The sequence below is a fragment of the Mus pahari genome, chromosome 4 (genome assembly GCF_900095145.1).
Source record: "Mus pahari chromosome 4, PAHARI_EIJ_v1.1, whole genome shotgun sequence".
NCBI lineage: Eukaryota > Metazoa > Chordata > Mammalia > Rodentia > Muridae > Mus > Mus pahari.
In genome coordinates this window covers 94,029,477-94,042,799 of record NC_034593.1, presented here as the reverse complement: position 1 = coordinate 94,042,799, position 13,323 = coordinate 94,029,477, and positions in this window count along the sequence as shown.

Below are 13,323 nucleotides of genomic sequence, written 5' to 3'. Positions count from 1 at the left end.
CAGTCAGATGAAAAGGAGAAGGAAAGAAAGTCTTCAAAGAAAATAGGACAGAGGCCTAGTCCACTGTGAAGCTCGTTGTTCTGATGCCTTGATGAGGTGCCCAGCAGGAAGGGCGCTCAGAGGCTGATCCAGGATGAGCCTTTCAAGTGTGGCTCAGAAAAGAAACTGGGGAAGGAGGTATGTGGAACGCCATCCAAGTCAGATTCACTGAGCATCTTAGGAATGTTTATAAGAGTGTGAAGATGAAATGGACACCCATGTTGGCATCAAGAAACTGTCCAGTAGATAAGTACTTTCCAAGATGAAAAAGCGTGTGCTTTGAGTTTGGCAATTGATAGAGATGATGGCTTTGCAGCAGGGTGGATATTTTGAATGCCAATGAATTGTACCTTTTGAAATGGCTTTGGATATGTTATGTGAGGGTCATTTCACTATTGAAGAAAAATGTGCAAAGGCATAAAAGGAGAAAGAAAGGATCCTGTCTGTTGTGGGTGTTTCCCTGTCTGAAGGAAAGATGCTGACAGGGAAGAACTCTTGGGGATGGAAGTGCTCAAGACTCAGCTCTTTTTGTCTTGTGGACATTTGTCATTCTGAAGATTATGTTGTTGTCTGAGTTAGGACAAGGGTCCTATGAAAGCTGGGAATGATGACACCTGCCCATAACTCCAGCCTAAAACCACATTTCAGCCCTGTCTTGAAAATAAAAATAGAAGTAAAGCAAACTATGGAAGTCCCATGAAGACTAAGTTCATCAGAATATATGTGTGTATATATATATATATATATATATATATATATATATATATACACACACACAAACACACACACACACACACACACACATCTTGGAGACTATAGCAGAATACCAGTGTACTAGCTAAGGAGAAGAGTGTTAATTTTAAACTCTTAACTCTGTCCCTGCTGGGACAGAGTGGGTTAATTAACCTTCTGAAATTCTTTTTCCTTGCTAGCAAATTGGAGGTCATAAAAAAATAACCTTACGTGATTCTGGGAAAGATTAATACCATATGCACAGTGTCCTATACAGAGAAGACATTCAGAAATGTTAATAGCACCCTTTTTCTCATCTCTGAGCCTCCCTCACTCCACTCCCTACTTGAAGGTTGTCATTCTCATCATAGATGATGTCATTTCCTATGATCCAACAACTTTCATTATGGATGTCATTTCCTATGATACAGAAACTACTCTTAAAAAACTGACCTAAAAGTTACCCTTATTAGGATAATAGTGGAAGAACTACTTTCTCCTCATTTCATACTTTCTTGTAGAAGGGCTTTTTACTAAATTGTTGCTCTCCAGATCCAGTGCAACCACTGTCCACTTTCATACAAGTCACAGGCTAAGAACAGTTTTTATTTGTTATTGTTATTGCTTGTTTGCTGAGGTAGGATCTCATATAACTCAGAATGTTCTAGAACTCTCTGGGTTGCTGAGGTCGGCTTTGAACTCAAGAGCCCTCCTGCCTCCACCTCCATAGTTAGGTTATTATGACCCACCATGCTCAGCGTTGGTTTTTAATTTTTAAATAACAGCAAAAATGAATCAACAGAATTTGCTGAGGCACCTGAAAATGCAGGTTTTGTTGTTCAGAAATGACATTGTATTAGAACATGGTCATGTGACTGCCAAGGGCTGCTTTTGCACCACATTGGGAAAGACTTCCTTGAATGGATGGGCCACTTACAGACCAGGTTCCTTGCGTTTCTTTTTCTTTTCTTTTTTTCTTTTTTTTTTCTTTCTTTCTTCTTGACATAGGCCAATGGAAAACAGATCCTGAGGGTCAGGACCTACTCTGCAGGACTGTGCTAAGACCTGGTTGGCAGACAGGTAATTAAAGTGTCCAGAGTGGGTGAGAAAGCTCTTCTGACTGCTACAAAGCCACATTATCTGAACAAGCCATCTCTTCTCAACCCAGATGGCTTGATTGGTTATGACCCCAGGAGAGGAGAAGGCATGATTTAGTGAGTCCTTAGAAAGGCAGTGACCCTTATTCTACTCAGTTGCAGACCCTGCTTGAACCCTCACCATATCGTATCTAGATCATTAAAACATCCTGTGACCTGGCCTTCCAGGGTGAACATCACCTCCCTCCAACACACAGGGCCAATATGACCTTCCTAAATAGCACCAACCTGACCTTCTTTCTTCTCTCCTATGAAGAAAGACTACACTAATGGCCCACTCCTTCACACGTGTCTGTCTGTGCTCACACCCCTGGGTAGCACCTCTCCATACTTACTCTTGTCTCTGCCTTGGCCAAGGGGATAAAAACAAACATTGACACAGCCTCCACCCCAAACACACCAGAGCTTCAACAACAACAACAAACAAACAAAAACCAAACCCACTTGCACGTTTCATCTCTTGAACTCTAAGTTCTCACAACTAGCCTGCTTGAGGTTGTGTTGAGGAGATGTGTTGAAGTGAGCTGAGTTATAGCCAAGGCCGTCATAAATATCCCAGACCCAGGCAACCTGCTGATTGACTTCAAATACAGAATGAGTCCAACCCAGGGAGCAGACCAGCCCCACCAACAAACAGACTTGTGAAAAACAAGCAGAGGGTGTCCAGAGTCTCTCTTTTGAAGCAATTTGTTATTCAGTGCCTGTAACTACCTCTTCAGGGGAAGCAGAATGAAGCATCCTAACAGCCGGTGAGGCTTGCTATCTTGTTATCTTCCTGAGCTCTGTACCTTTGAGCTGGCCAGCTCACCCCATTGTAAAACAGGTTTCCCAGAGCCTGGTCTGGTGGATCAATGGTACCCTGAGCTTTGTGTCTGGCTTTCTCTCTCTCTCTCTCTCTCTCTCTCTCTCTCTCTCTCTCTCTCTCTCTCTCAGTTCCCGGTTTCCTCTGCTCTGATTACCCCTCCCATGGAAGTGACTCTCTCCTTAAGCTTACCTTCACCGTTTAGACCAGATCAAAATTCTGAATCATGACTCATTGAGCCACAAGATAAGCTTAGATCCACATTCCACATAACTAGCACCCTCCCCTCCCCCCAAGTTGGCTTTGAAACCTAGAGCTTGTGCCAGATGGCTAGCATTTTAAAAAGACAGAATAGTGCCAGGGATGGAGGCACTTGCCTACAATCCCAGCACATGGGGAGGCTAAAGCAGGAGGGTATCGAGTTCAAGGACAGCCTGGGCTTTATAAGGAGATCGCCTCAGAAGAAACACACCAAAAAACGATGAAAGAAAGAAATGGGTGAGCATAAAGTAGCAAAATATCACTGCAGGCTGTGCATGGCAAAAGTAAGCTTGCAATGTGCATGTATTAGTCTACAGAGCATTGTTACCTGGGGGCTGCAGGCAAAACCCTTTGGAAACATACTGGTTTTTTGTTTTTGTTTTTGTTTTTGTTTTTTAACCATGTCTTCCTACTCCAAGGAAATACCATTCCAAATCCACATGGCCCCCACATCTCCTCCCTTCTCTGTGGTCCCATCCAGGCTGCTCTTACTCAGTGTCTGCCTATTCTCACGTGCCTCATAGCCCATAGCTAAACAGCAGCTTCCGTGAACAATCCATGCCTCTCTTTCTCCATATCTCCATATATATGCACGTATAATACATTTATACATGCTATATATTTGAAGTTTGGTTTTTCTTCTACTAATGCAACATTTCTTTACTCATTTAGTGGGGAAAAATGTTATTAGGTCTAGTCTATATGCATCCTCCTTATTTGATCTTCAAGTTAGTTCCAATATTGCTCATCTCTGGACTGGAGAGATGGCTCAGCAGTTAAGAGCACTAACTGCTCTTCCAAGGGCCTTGAGTTCAATTCCCAGCAACCACATGGTGATTCACAACCATCTGTAATGGGATCTGATGCCCTCTTCTGGTGTGTCTGAAGACAGCTATAGTGTACTCATATACATGAAATAAATAAATAAACCTTTAAAAAATATATTGCTCATCTCCTGTCTTCTCTCTTTTCATCGTGTTTTCTTCTCACAACCACCTAAGAATCTGTGTTCCATCAAATCCTTAGGAGGGCTGTTTCTAAGGTTCCTTTCCCCATGTTTCTATCAGAGACTCACTGGTGTTCATGTGTGCTCCCAGAGTTTCATGCATACAGTGGTCATAACTCTTATCAATGACAGAGGCCAAATCCAGCAAGTGAGCTGGGAGCTAGAGAGATGCCTCTGCAGCTAAGAGTTGCACAACCAGGCATGATGGCATATGTTTTTAGTTCCAGCACTTTGGAGACTGGTAGATCTCTGAATTGGAACCCATCCTGGTCTACAAAGCAAGTTCCGAGACAGAGAGGACTATGCAGAGAAGCCTTGTCTTGAAAATCAACCAACGAACAAACAAGCATTAGCTGTTCCTCCAGAGGACTTGGGTTTGATTCACAGCACCCACTGAGGCTCACAAGCATCTGTAACACCAGTATTAGGGTATCAACGCCTCTTCTGGTCTCTGTAAGTACTGCAAGGATGTGGTGTACATGTAACAATAAAGGTGAGGGGGAAAAGGTTTTAGTATATCTGTGTATGTTTTATACACAAAGACTTGAGGCCGTTACAGATGAAAGACTGAGTCTTGTTTGTCTTCTTGTCACCAGCACCTATTGAGCCTGGCATCAATAGAGCTGACATTCAACTGGAGTTGGAATTGTCCCTTTGTATATTTTCAGAAGCACAGGTGGCCTGTAGAGATGGACACAGGGTCACCAGTGGTGAAAGGATGGTGACCTAAGGAAATAGGAGAGAGGCTGCTCCAGTGCCTGGGGCCCTTCAGAGGCGCAGTGACCACGGTGAAGTCCACACACCTCTTCAGCAATCCCACAAGCTCCTTTCTGAGTACTTAAAGAACAATGGCCTGAGCTCGCACGACAGGGAACCACTCCACAGCCTCTTCTAGTGGGTTTTGTGTGCCGCACCTCAGGAGATGACTAAAGGGACACGCGAAGTAGTTGAGGAGATAAGAGAACCATAAAAGGGACAAAACCCTCAGAGCTGGGGAGAAGGGTGCCATTTACCGAGTGGGAGAAGAGAACCACTAAGAACCAGGCTTCCGCTGCAGAGATGGGCACACAAAGAGACCCAACTGGTAAGAAGAACATAGCTCTCAGACTATGCCCAAGAACAGAAGTGAGCAGGGAATATGACAGCTTTGGAGAGAGAGAGAGAGACCAAGAGAAGCATTTAGTTACATGGAAGTACACTCCCGTGATGCTCGCGTGGGTCTCTGCCTTGAGATGCATCCACAGGTGCTACTGTGGATTTTTTTTCCCCACAGAACACTTGTCCCAGTTATTAGGTTTCCATAAAGCCTCTACTGTGGCTGCTGTTAATTAATTACAGGTTCAGTGAATGGCTGCTCAGTACCACAGGGGAAAAGTCAGTACTGAAATTCCACATCTTAAGTCCCACAGGCATGGGGGAGTGGGTACACTCTTGGATGTTTATAAACAGCTGAGTACCCAGCCCTGGAGATGGCACACATGTAGGAAGGAACCGCTCAAGGGATGTCAATGAATCTTTTCCTTTCATTAGCTCTTTCGCCCTTTCTCAGGCAATCAAACCATTCTGGTTTGTAAGAATAGCAGATCCCAAAATAGCCCATGTATCTATAGAAAACTGTACCAGTCAATAATGAGGGTCAGAGAATGGGGAAGGGGGAGAAAGGAGGGAGGGGGGGAGGAGAAATGTCTACTTCTTTTGTGTTGGATGAGCCAGTTTCAAGGAACAAATTGTCCATGTGAATGTGTAAGGAAACCAACTCAACCATAGCAAAGAGAAGTAAAGGACGCAGCTGAGACCCAAAGCCTGGAAGAACCAGAGTGGATTTTAGCGTCCATGACAAGTCCAAACCCACAAAGTTCCTGTTAATTTTTTGAGGCAAAGGCTTGCTTCTTTTTCAATCACTTTTGTCATCAACTCAGAGAAACATGGGGATTTGAACCAGGTGATACGTCAGTGGCCTCAGTGGGAAAATATGCCTAAGCTCTGTGACTGCACAGCAAAACAGCAGCGACTAGCAGGCAGTCCGGTGTCTTCCACAGAGCAGGGTGAGTGATTTCACAGGCACAGGTCAGGGATTGCAGCTGGGAAGGTATCCTACTGTCCCACAGAAAATACTAGGGGGTGAGATGGTGGGAAGAGCCGGAGGAACGGAAAAGGATCAACTAAATAATAGGGCTTAGAAAGAAGGAATGAAGCTGATTAAAACAAATCAAGGGTAGCCAACTGGGGCTGCCCTCTAGACAGACTGTAGGAGAGAAGCCATCTTGATGCAATCACTTGCTGAGTGCTGCCCTCCACGTCGTTCAGTGTATCCCCAGCCTGGAAAGATTCTTAAGAGATTCAAGTAGCTGGAGAAAGGACACCAGTGCTGAGGGACAATTTTAGCATGAGAAAGACTTGTGGAAAAAGAAGGTCTCATTAGATGCTGAGTCAGAATTTTTATGCCTTTAAAATAGTTTGATACATAAAAATAACCCATTTCTATATAAGTTACTTGCTATATTTTATATGGTGTGCATGTGCACGTGTGCTTGCGTGTACACACACACTCATACATACTGACCTATACAAGTCACTCAGGAGTCTGTGTCTATGTCTAATGTCAGTTTTTATCCAAATATCTAGGCCATTTGGATCTGTACCCATAAACTAAGTTCTCTTGATGTAATTTTTATGACATGTCTGGACCACCAATGGTAAGAATTTCTGAAACTTCAACCAAGGCCTCTGGAGCAATGTATCGGGTCACCTCACAGTGAGTCCAGCCCTGTTCTGTGCTCCTGTTTGGATAACTACCTTTCTGTATCATTAAACACCCATCATCTCAGTCTTCGACAGGATTGCCAGTGGCTTTCTACCTTGGGGACCTTCTCTGCCTAAGACCTAGTTTAGATAGTTTGTCTATTCCAACTTTTGTAGGGCTGGAATCTAACAAGCCTCCAATCAAACATTCTGTCCCAATCACAAACAGGTACCCGGTGCAAGGTCTTATGGTCCTTAGTCACAGTGACATAATCCAAGGAGAGGAAGAGTTAGGCAATAGCCACTGGACACTCCCCCATCAAGAAAGGAGCTAGGACAGAAAGAGCCAGGGATGAGGGTAAGGAGATGCTGGTGTAGGATGACCCAATCAGCATCACTGGTCTCACATAAGACATCATAGGGAACTGGGGGAGACAACCTGAGTATGTGCCCAGCAAGGTAGTTATTCCTGGGAGGTTTGTATACATGTACCAGTGCCCCCAGCAACAGGCAGGAAGCTCAGGGACAGGAACTAAGCAGAAGGAGTCTTGTCTCAGGCAGCTTAGATGAGCACTGGGGAGACCTGCCTCCAGGGAGAGACTCCTGACAGGTCTGGGCTCAGGGGAGGTGCCTTTGTCTCCAAGGCTTTCCCAGCTTCCTCTCTGGCCCTTATTCTGTTTGCCCTGTCATTTGCATTCAGGTTTTGTTTCCTAAGATACAGCTTTTCTTCCATTACTCCCTGCTTGGGATCTTTACCAAACGCTTGCATTGTGTGTGTGGCTTCAGCTGTTCAGGCCAGTAGCTATTACAAATCTCCCAGGATGAGACAGCCAAAGCCAATGACAGGGCATGCTGCAGACAGATTTAGAAGACCAAGATAGCTGAACAAGCTGGGTGTAGTGGTGCAGGCCTTTAATCCCAGCATTTGGGAGGCAGAGGAGGGTGGATGTCAGTGAGTTTGAGGTCAGCCTGGTCCACGTAGTGAGTTCCAGGACAGCCAGAGCTACGTAGTGAGTCCCTGTCTCAAAACAAGACCAAAGAAAACAAAACAAACAACAACAAAATAGCAAAAAAAGAAAGAATAATAGATAGCTAAAGCCAGGTGTGGCAGTACATGCTTATAATCTCAGCACTGGGGAGGCTAAGGTAGGAAGTACAAGGCCAGCCTGAGCTAGTAGAATTCTATTTAAGAAAGAGAGAGAAAGGGAAAAGGATCAGGGAGGGAAAGGAAGAGGGACCCCCCCCCACACACACACACGGAGAGAGAAAGCTGGATTCTGTGCCTGAGAAGCTGCTGGATTACCTTGGGCATTCAGGGCACTGCTTTAAGGATGGACGATCGTCTCTGATATAGGATGGACAGAAGACTGTAGGTTTATTTGTTAGGATGCTGAGGGTTGAACCAGGGATTTATGCTTACTGGGCAAGCACTCTACTAGCAGCTGAGGATTAAGTTTTTGATTTGCAATGTCAAGCAAAAGATCAAAGATGCTTAGTGACTGATGGAGCGAGGTCATGTGACCAGGACATGCTCTCCATGTTCTCACTGTCCAGCATTTACTTGTTGATTCCAGTGCTGAAAGCTTTCTCTGTGCCAGGTCCTCTGCAAGGCAGAGGGATACAGGTGCAGGCAGGATGTGTGGGGCTCTGCCTCTGAGCAATTACATAGCCACAATGATGAGACAGTATGACCTTTCACCAGGGCACCTATAAGGGTACCTATCCCTGGTTAGGGATCTGCTAGCTGCAGGCCACCCTTATTTGATTGCCTGTTTCCTTGTGTGTGTGTCAGATGTGGTCCTGACTTGACTCTGAAAACAGACTTTCCCCAGCCTACTTGGAACACACACACACACACACACACACACACACCCCAGTTCTTTAAGGCCTATCCTGGGTTTCTCAGACTCCTCCTTAAGAGATATCTAGTCAAGGTGCTATGTGAATTTACACTTTACTTCCACATACTCTTCCTGGGCTCAAAACATAACAATGGCAGATTAAAACATTTTAAAGGACACCAAGACACAAATGGCAGTACTCAAAAACTAAATACCATAAGAAAGGCTGAAGCCACAGGCTGCCGGGTGGGTATGACTGTGAGCACAGACTGTGACTTGCTGGCATCTGGTGTAAGAACAGGAACCAATGCACTCTGGCATACGGGGCAGGGCACTGAGTGAAGCTTGGACTCTCACTGGACTCTCCCAGCCCTGAGAGGAGGATGTGAAAGGTTTCAGAGGACCTCTCCCCGGAGTCCAGAGAGTATGTAAGTGAGTATCTAGAATGGCGGGAGATATCAAACTTTACTTTGGAGTCAGGACTGGGTCAGTGATGAGCTCTTTCCAGTTTCAATGGGATGGATCTTCCGAACTGTGGGTAAGAAAAGCTCCTGTCTATACACTGGGACCTGAGAGGCCAGGATAGCACAGCCATAACGTTGTTGAATTTAGAAGGAGAAAGAATACAATAAAATCTATTCACAGAGGGCCTCTGACCCTCCAAAACACATGGAAATAGAAATAATTATAGAAATCTTTAGGAGATGCATTTACTCAAAGTAAAATGAAAATAATAGATTAATTTTTAAAAAAAAATCCTTAAGACTTTTTTTTGTCTACGACAGACCCCCCAAAAAAAAAATAAAAGAAGGGCTAACACTTATTTAAAAAGAGAGAAGTTGAAACCTGAGCATCCGACAAAACAAGAACAGGTGGATATGAAACATGAGGACTAGGGCATGCTGGGAAGAAGATGGAGCAACCACTGAAGTTAAAATCACCACTGATAAGGCCGACTCCAGACAGGACAGATTTAAACAGGTGGCTGAAGACTTGGAAAACATACTGAGAAACTCCGGGAATGCCACAGAGGATAATAGGGAGATTAAAGCTAAGATATGGTCAGCATGGCAACAAGGTTGAGCAACTCCAGCTGGAGCAGGAATTCCTGAAGAGAGCAGAGAGCGCCAGATAAGAGCTGTTTGTGCAGAGATGGTGCCCGAGAAGGTTCTGGACTTTCAGGACAGAAGTTGTATTGAAGGTGAACGATGATCCTCTGAGCCTGAGCTCCCTTTAATTTCTCCACCTTGGGCTTTGTTTTAGCCCTCCTGGCCTCTCCACTAACCCCAGGACAATGCACACCACCTCCTACTCAGAAGCATTCAACTCTTCCTCCCTGGGAATGCTTCTTGTCACGCAAAACCAACAGCTCTCATCTTAAAGGGAACGGGAGGTAGTTTACTCTGAAGCATGTGGGAGTGACTCTGGCCCAGACACTGGATTTATGCTACCCCACATTCCATGTTCTGATGTGGAAGCAGTTTCATGAAGTTTTTAATAGCTGTTCAGAAGGAAGAAAGCCATAGAGCATAGGCAAGTGTAAAATATATTGGTGGGTACATCTGAGAGGTGGGTACATCTGGGAGGTGGGTACATCCGAGAGGTGGGTACATCTGGGAGGTGGGTACATCCGAGATGTGGGTACATCTGAGAGGTGGGTACATCTGGGAGGTGGGTACATCTGGGAGGTGGGTACATCTGGGAGGTGGGTACATCTGAGAGGTGGGTACATCCGAGAGGTGGGTACATCTGAGAGGTGGGTACAGTGGATTGGGGGAAGCTTCTCTATAGGCCCCAAAGCCTATCTGATGTCATTTTAGCTTCTGGATTGGTGGAAGTTAGTGGTCTGCTCAGTTATGGATTCTAAAAAGCTTCTTTCTGTTAGTCACAAGTTCCTGTGCAGAGGTAGATGAGGAATGGGTGTTCTGGAGAGCCAGAACTAGCCTGAGGTAATTCTGCCTCTGGACCTGCAACATTCTGACCTCTCCATAGTACTGAAATTCTAATCAGTCCATCACTCTGCAGGTGCAGCTCTTTTTCAGTTTTCACTCACATTCCCCACAGATGACCCATCTGGCTTGTCCTTCCTCCTCCTCCCTCTACTCCCCCCCCCGGGCCCCCAGCTTTCAAGAGTTGGTTCTCTTCATCTACCACGTGGGGTTGTTTAGTCTTGGGGATTGAACTCATGTACCTGGGTAAGTGCCTTTCCAGTTGAGCCCTTCTCATTTAGTGTTGTTAAATTCCATGAAAAGTCCTGTCTGTGTCCTTAAAGCTGCCATTATTATGTGTGTTTATGAATTAATAACATGCACTCAATCTCTTTTCCCAAAAGGTTTATCGTTCTTTATAATAGAATAATGAAACCAAGGAGTTACTTGTGAAGTAATGGAACCCAAGAAAGGTGAAGTGGACACGTGGCCAAATAGCTGAACAATGTCACGATTAGAAATCAGCTTTTGATTCTGAGTCCCAAATTCATTTTACAGTGCTACACATCTTTATCCTAAGGGTATTCCCAGGGAAACTGGATCATAGATGATTCTGTTCTGCAAGCAGCACCGTCCTAACCTCTATGTGCACACACAGTGTTTCCAGGTAACAATAGATCACCCCGCTTGCTTAGAAAAGTCCAGGCTTCCAGGTGCCACTTCATTAAGAATGTCATTTTAATGTGTTTTTATTTCTATGGCTTCTTGTCATTAAGAGCCTATCATTAAAGTAATTAGAAGAATCTTGCCTGTTAATCAGTCTACATTTCAATAAAACATTTTAAAATTCACAGTCCAAAGCTGTTACCTTATTATTTAAGCATGAGTTCTATTATATAAATTGTCACCACAGCACTGCCAAGCAGTTATTTATAGAAAAAAATCTGTTAGCTTTTCCTTGGTAAACCAGTATCACACTATGCTGAAGTTATGAAAAAATTACAGGAGACAGGAGATGGGCGGGTTTGGTCCCCATCTTGGCCTCCAACCCCAGTAGTGCCACCAGTCTCTGGAAGGTTCCCAAAGCCTCTTTTGGATGCCACATATGTCAAGATGGTTGAGCAGGAACACAGTTCTGCTGCACCAGTGAGAACTCATGGTGCTAAATTTTGGGTGTCATGCATACATATATATACATAGAGAGACATATGTATGTGGTGATAGGGAAGAAAGGGTTTCCTTCCTTCCTTCCTTCCTTCCTTCCTTCCTTCCTTCCTTCCTTTCTTTCTTTCTTTCTTTCTTTCGATGCTATAATTCAGGTAGACTGCATTCCACTAGTAGAGTGGGGCTTAAGGCACTAAAAAGCAATTAAAATGATCATCTCAGAACCAGTTTCTTCCAGGGAATGTGCTGTTCTGTTTCCTGCAAGCTTACGTCTCCAGGTTTCTGTGGGGCTTCTCAGCTTGCATCCCCTCAGGGGACCCTCTGCTTGACCCAAGAGAGTCTGGGCTGGAAGTCCTCCAGAGAGCATGCGCAGCCTTTGGAACCAATCCAGTAGGTTCTCATGAACTTACCGCCTCATTAGCTGCTCACTTTCCTGGTGCTCTACATGCACTGAGCTTATTTCCAGACGCAGGGCACCAATGCGACTAATAAGAAAACCCAAGGAATCAAAGACAATAAATAGTTTTAAATCCCAGTTGGGATTTTTTTTTTTCTGGTTGGTTGGTTTTTATGATATGTATTTCTATATCCTACATTTGCCTTAAGTTTAATGTGTAGCTAAAGATGTCCTTGTGTTTCTGATACTCTTGAGGCTGCCTCCCAAGGGCTGTCATTGCAGGTGTACACCACCATGCCTTGTTCGTGGGACTCCAACCCAGAGTTTCATGCCTGCTAGACAAGGGTAGGACAACTAACCTACATCTTCATCCCCTACAGGGAACCTTGAGAGTAATTATAAACTTGTTGTTGTCATTGGTGTTCTGCACAAGGGACTTCATGGCAAGTGCATGAGTTGGTAGAAACAGAAAGGAACATGATGAGATTTGGCATAATTCCCATGTTCCATGTTCAAATCCCTTTAAGTCTGGGCAGATTTATGACTTGTGCAGGAACAAAAGAACACAGAGAAGGTGTGTTTGTGTGTGTGTGTGTGTGTGTGTGTGTGTGTGTGTGTGTGTGACTACTGTTGTGGTTATTTTGTATAAGGCTGTAAATTTCATCTGGACAGCAGACTCCTTCTTTGCATTCACTCCCTTGATGTCCTTGATGAAACATGTTTCCATAAACCCACAGCAGTGAGCACAGGGCAGCCTGCAGGTCACAGAGAGAAGAAGCGAAGAGTTTTAGCCCAACAGATTGCAAGGAACTTGGAAGTAGACCTTTCTTGAGTTGAGCTTCTGATGAAATCCTGACCCTAGCTGACATTCAGTGCAGCCTTGGGAAGGAGCCAGAGCAGAACACCCAATTACACTGTACCTTGAATTCCTGACTTACAGATTTGTGTGATGTTTAAGCTATTGTCTTTGTGGTGGCTTGTTAGGGAGCAAAAGTTAAATAACATTCTCCTCAATGATACAAACAGGGTCACATCCCAAAGAAAGGAACAGAGACCTGAACAGTTAAATGTAGTGGTGCACACTCGTAATGCCGAGGCTCAAGATCCAGAGGCAGCAGGATCTGGGATTCAGGATCAACCTGAGCCAAATACCAAGTCCTTGTCTGGGCTGGGAATGCAGCCCAGCATATACAAAACCCTGAGCTCAGCTCCTGGAAGCACAAAAGGAAAGAAGGAGGAGGAGGAGGAGGAGGA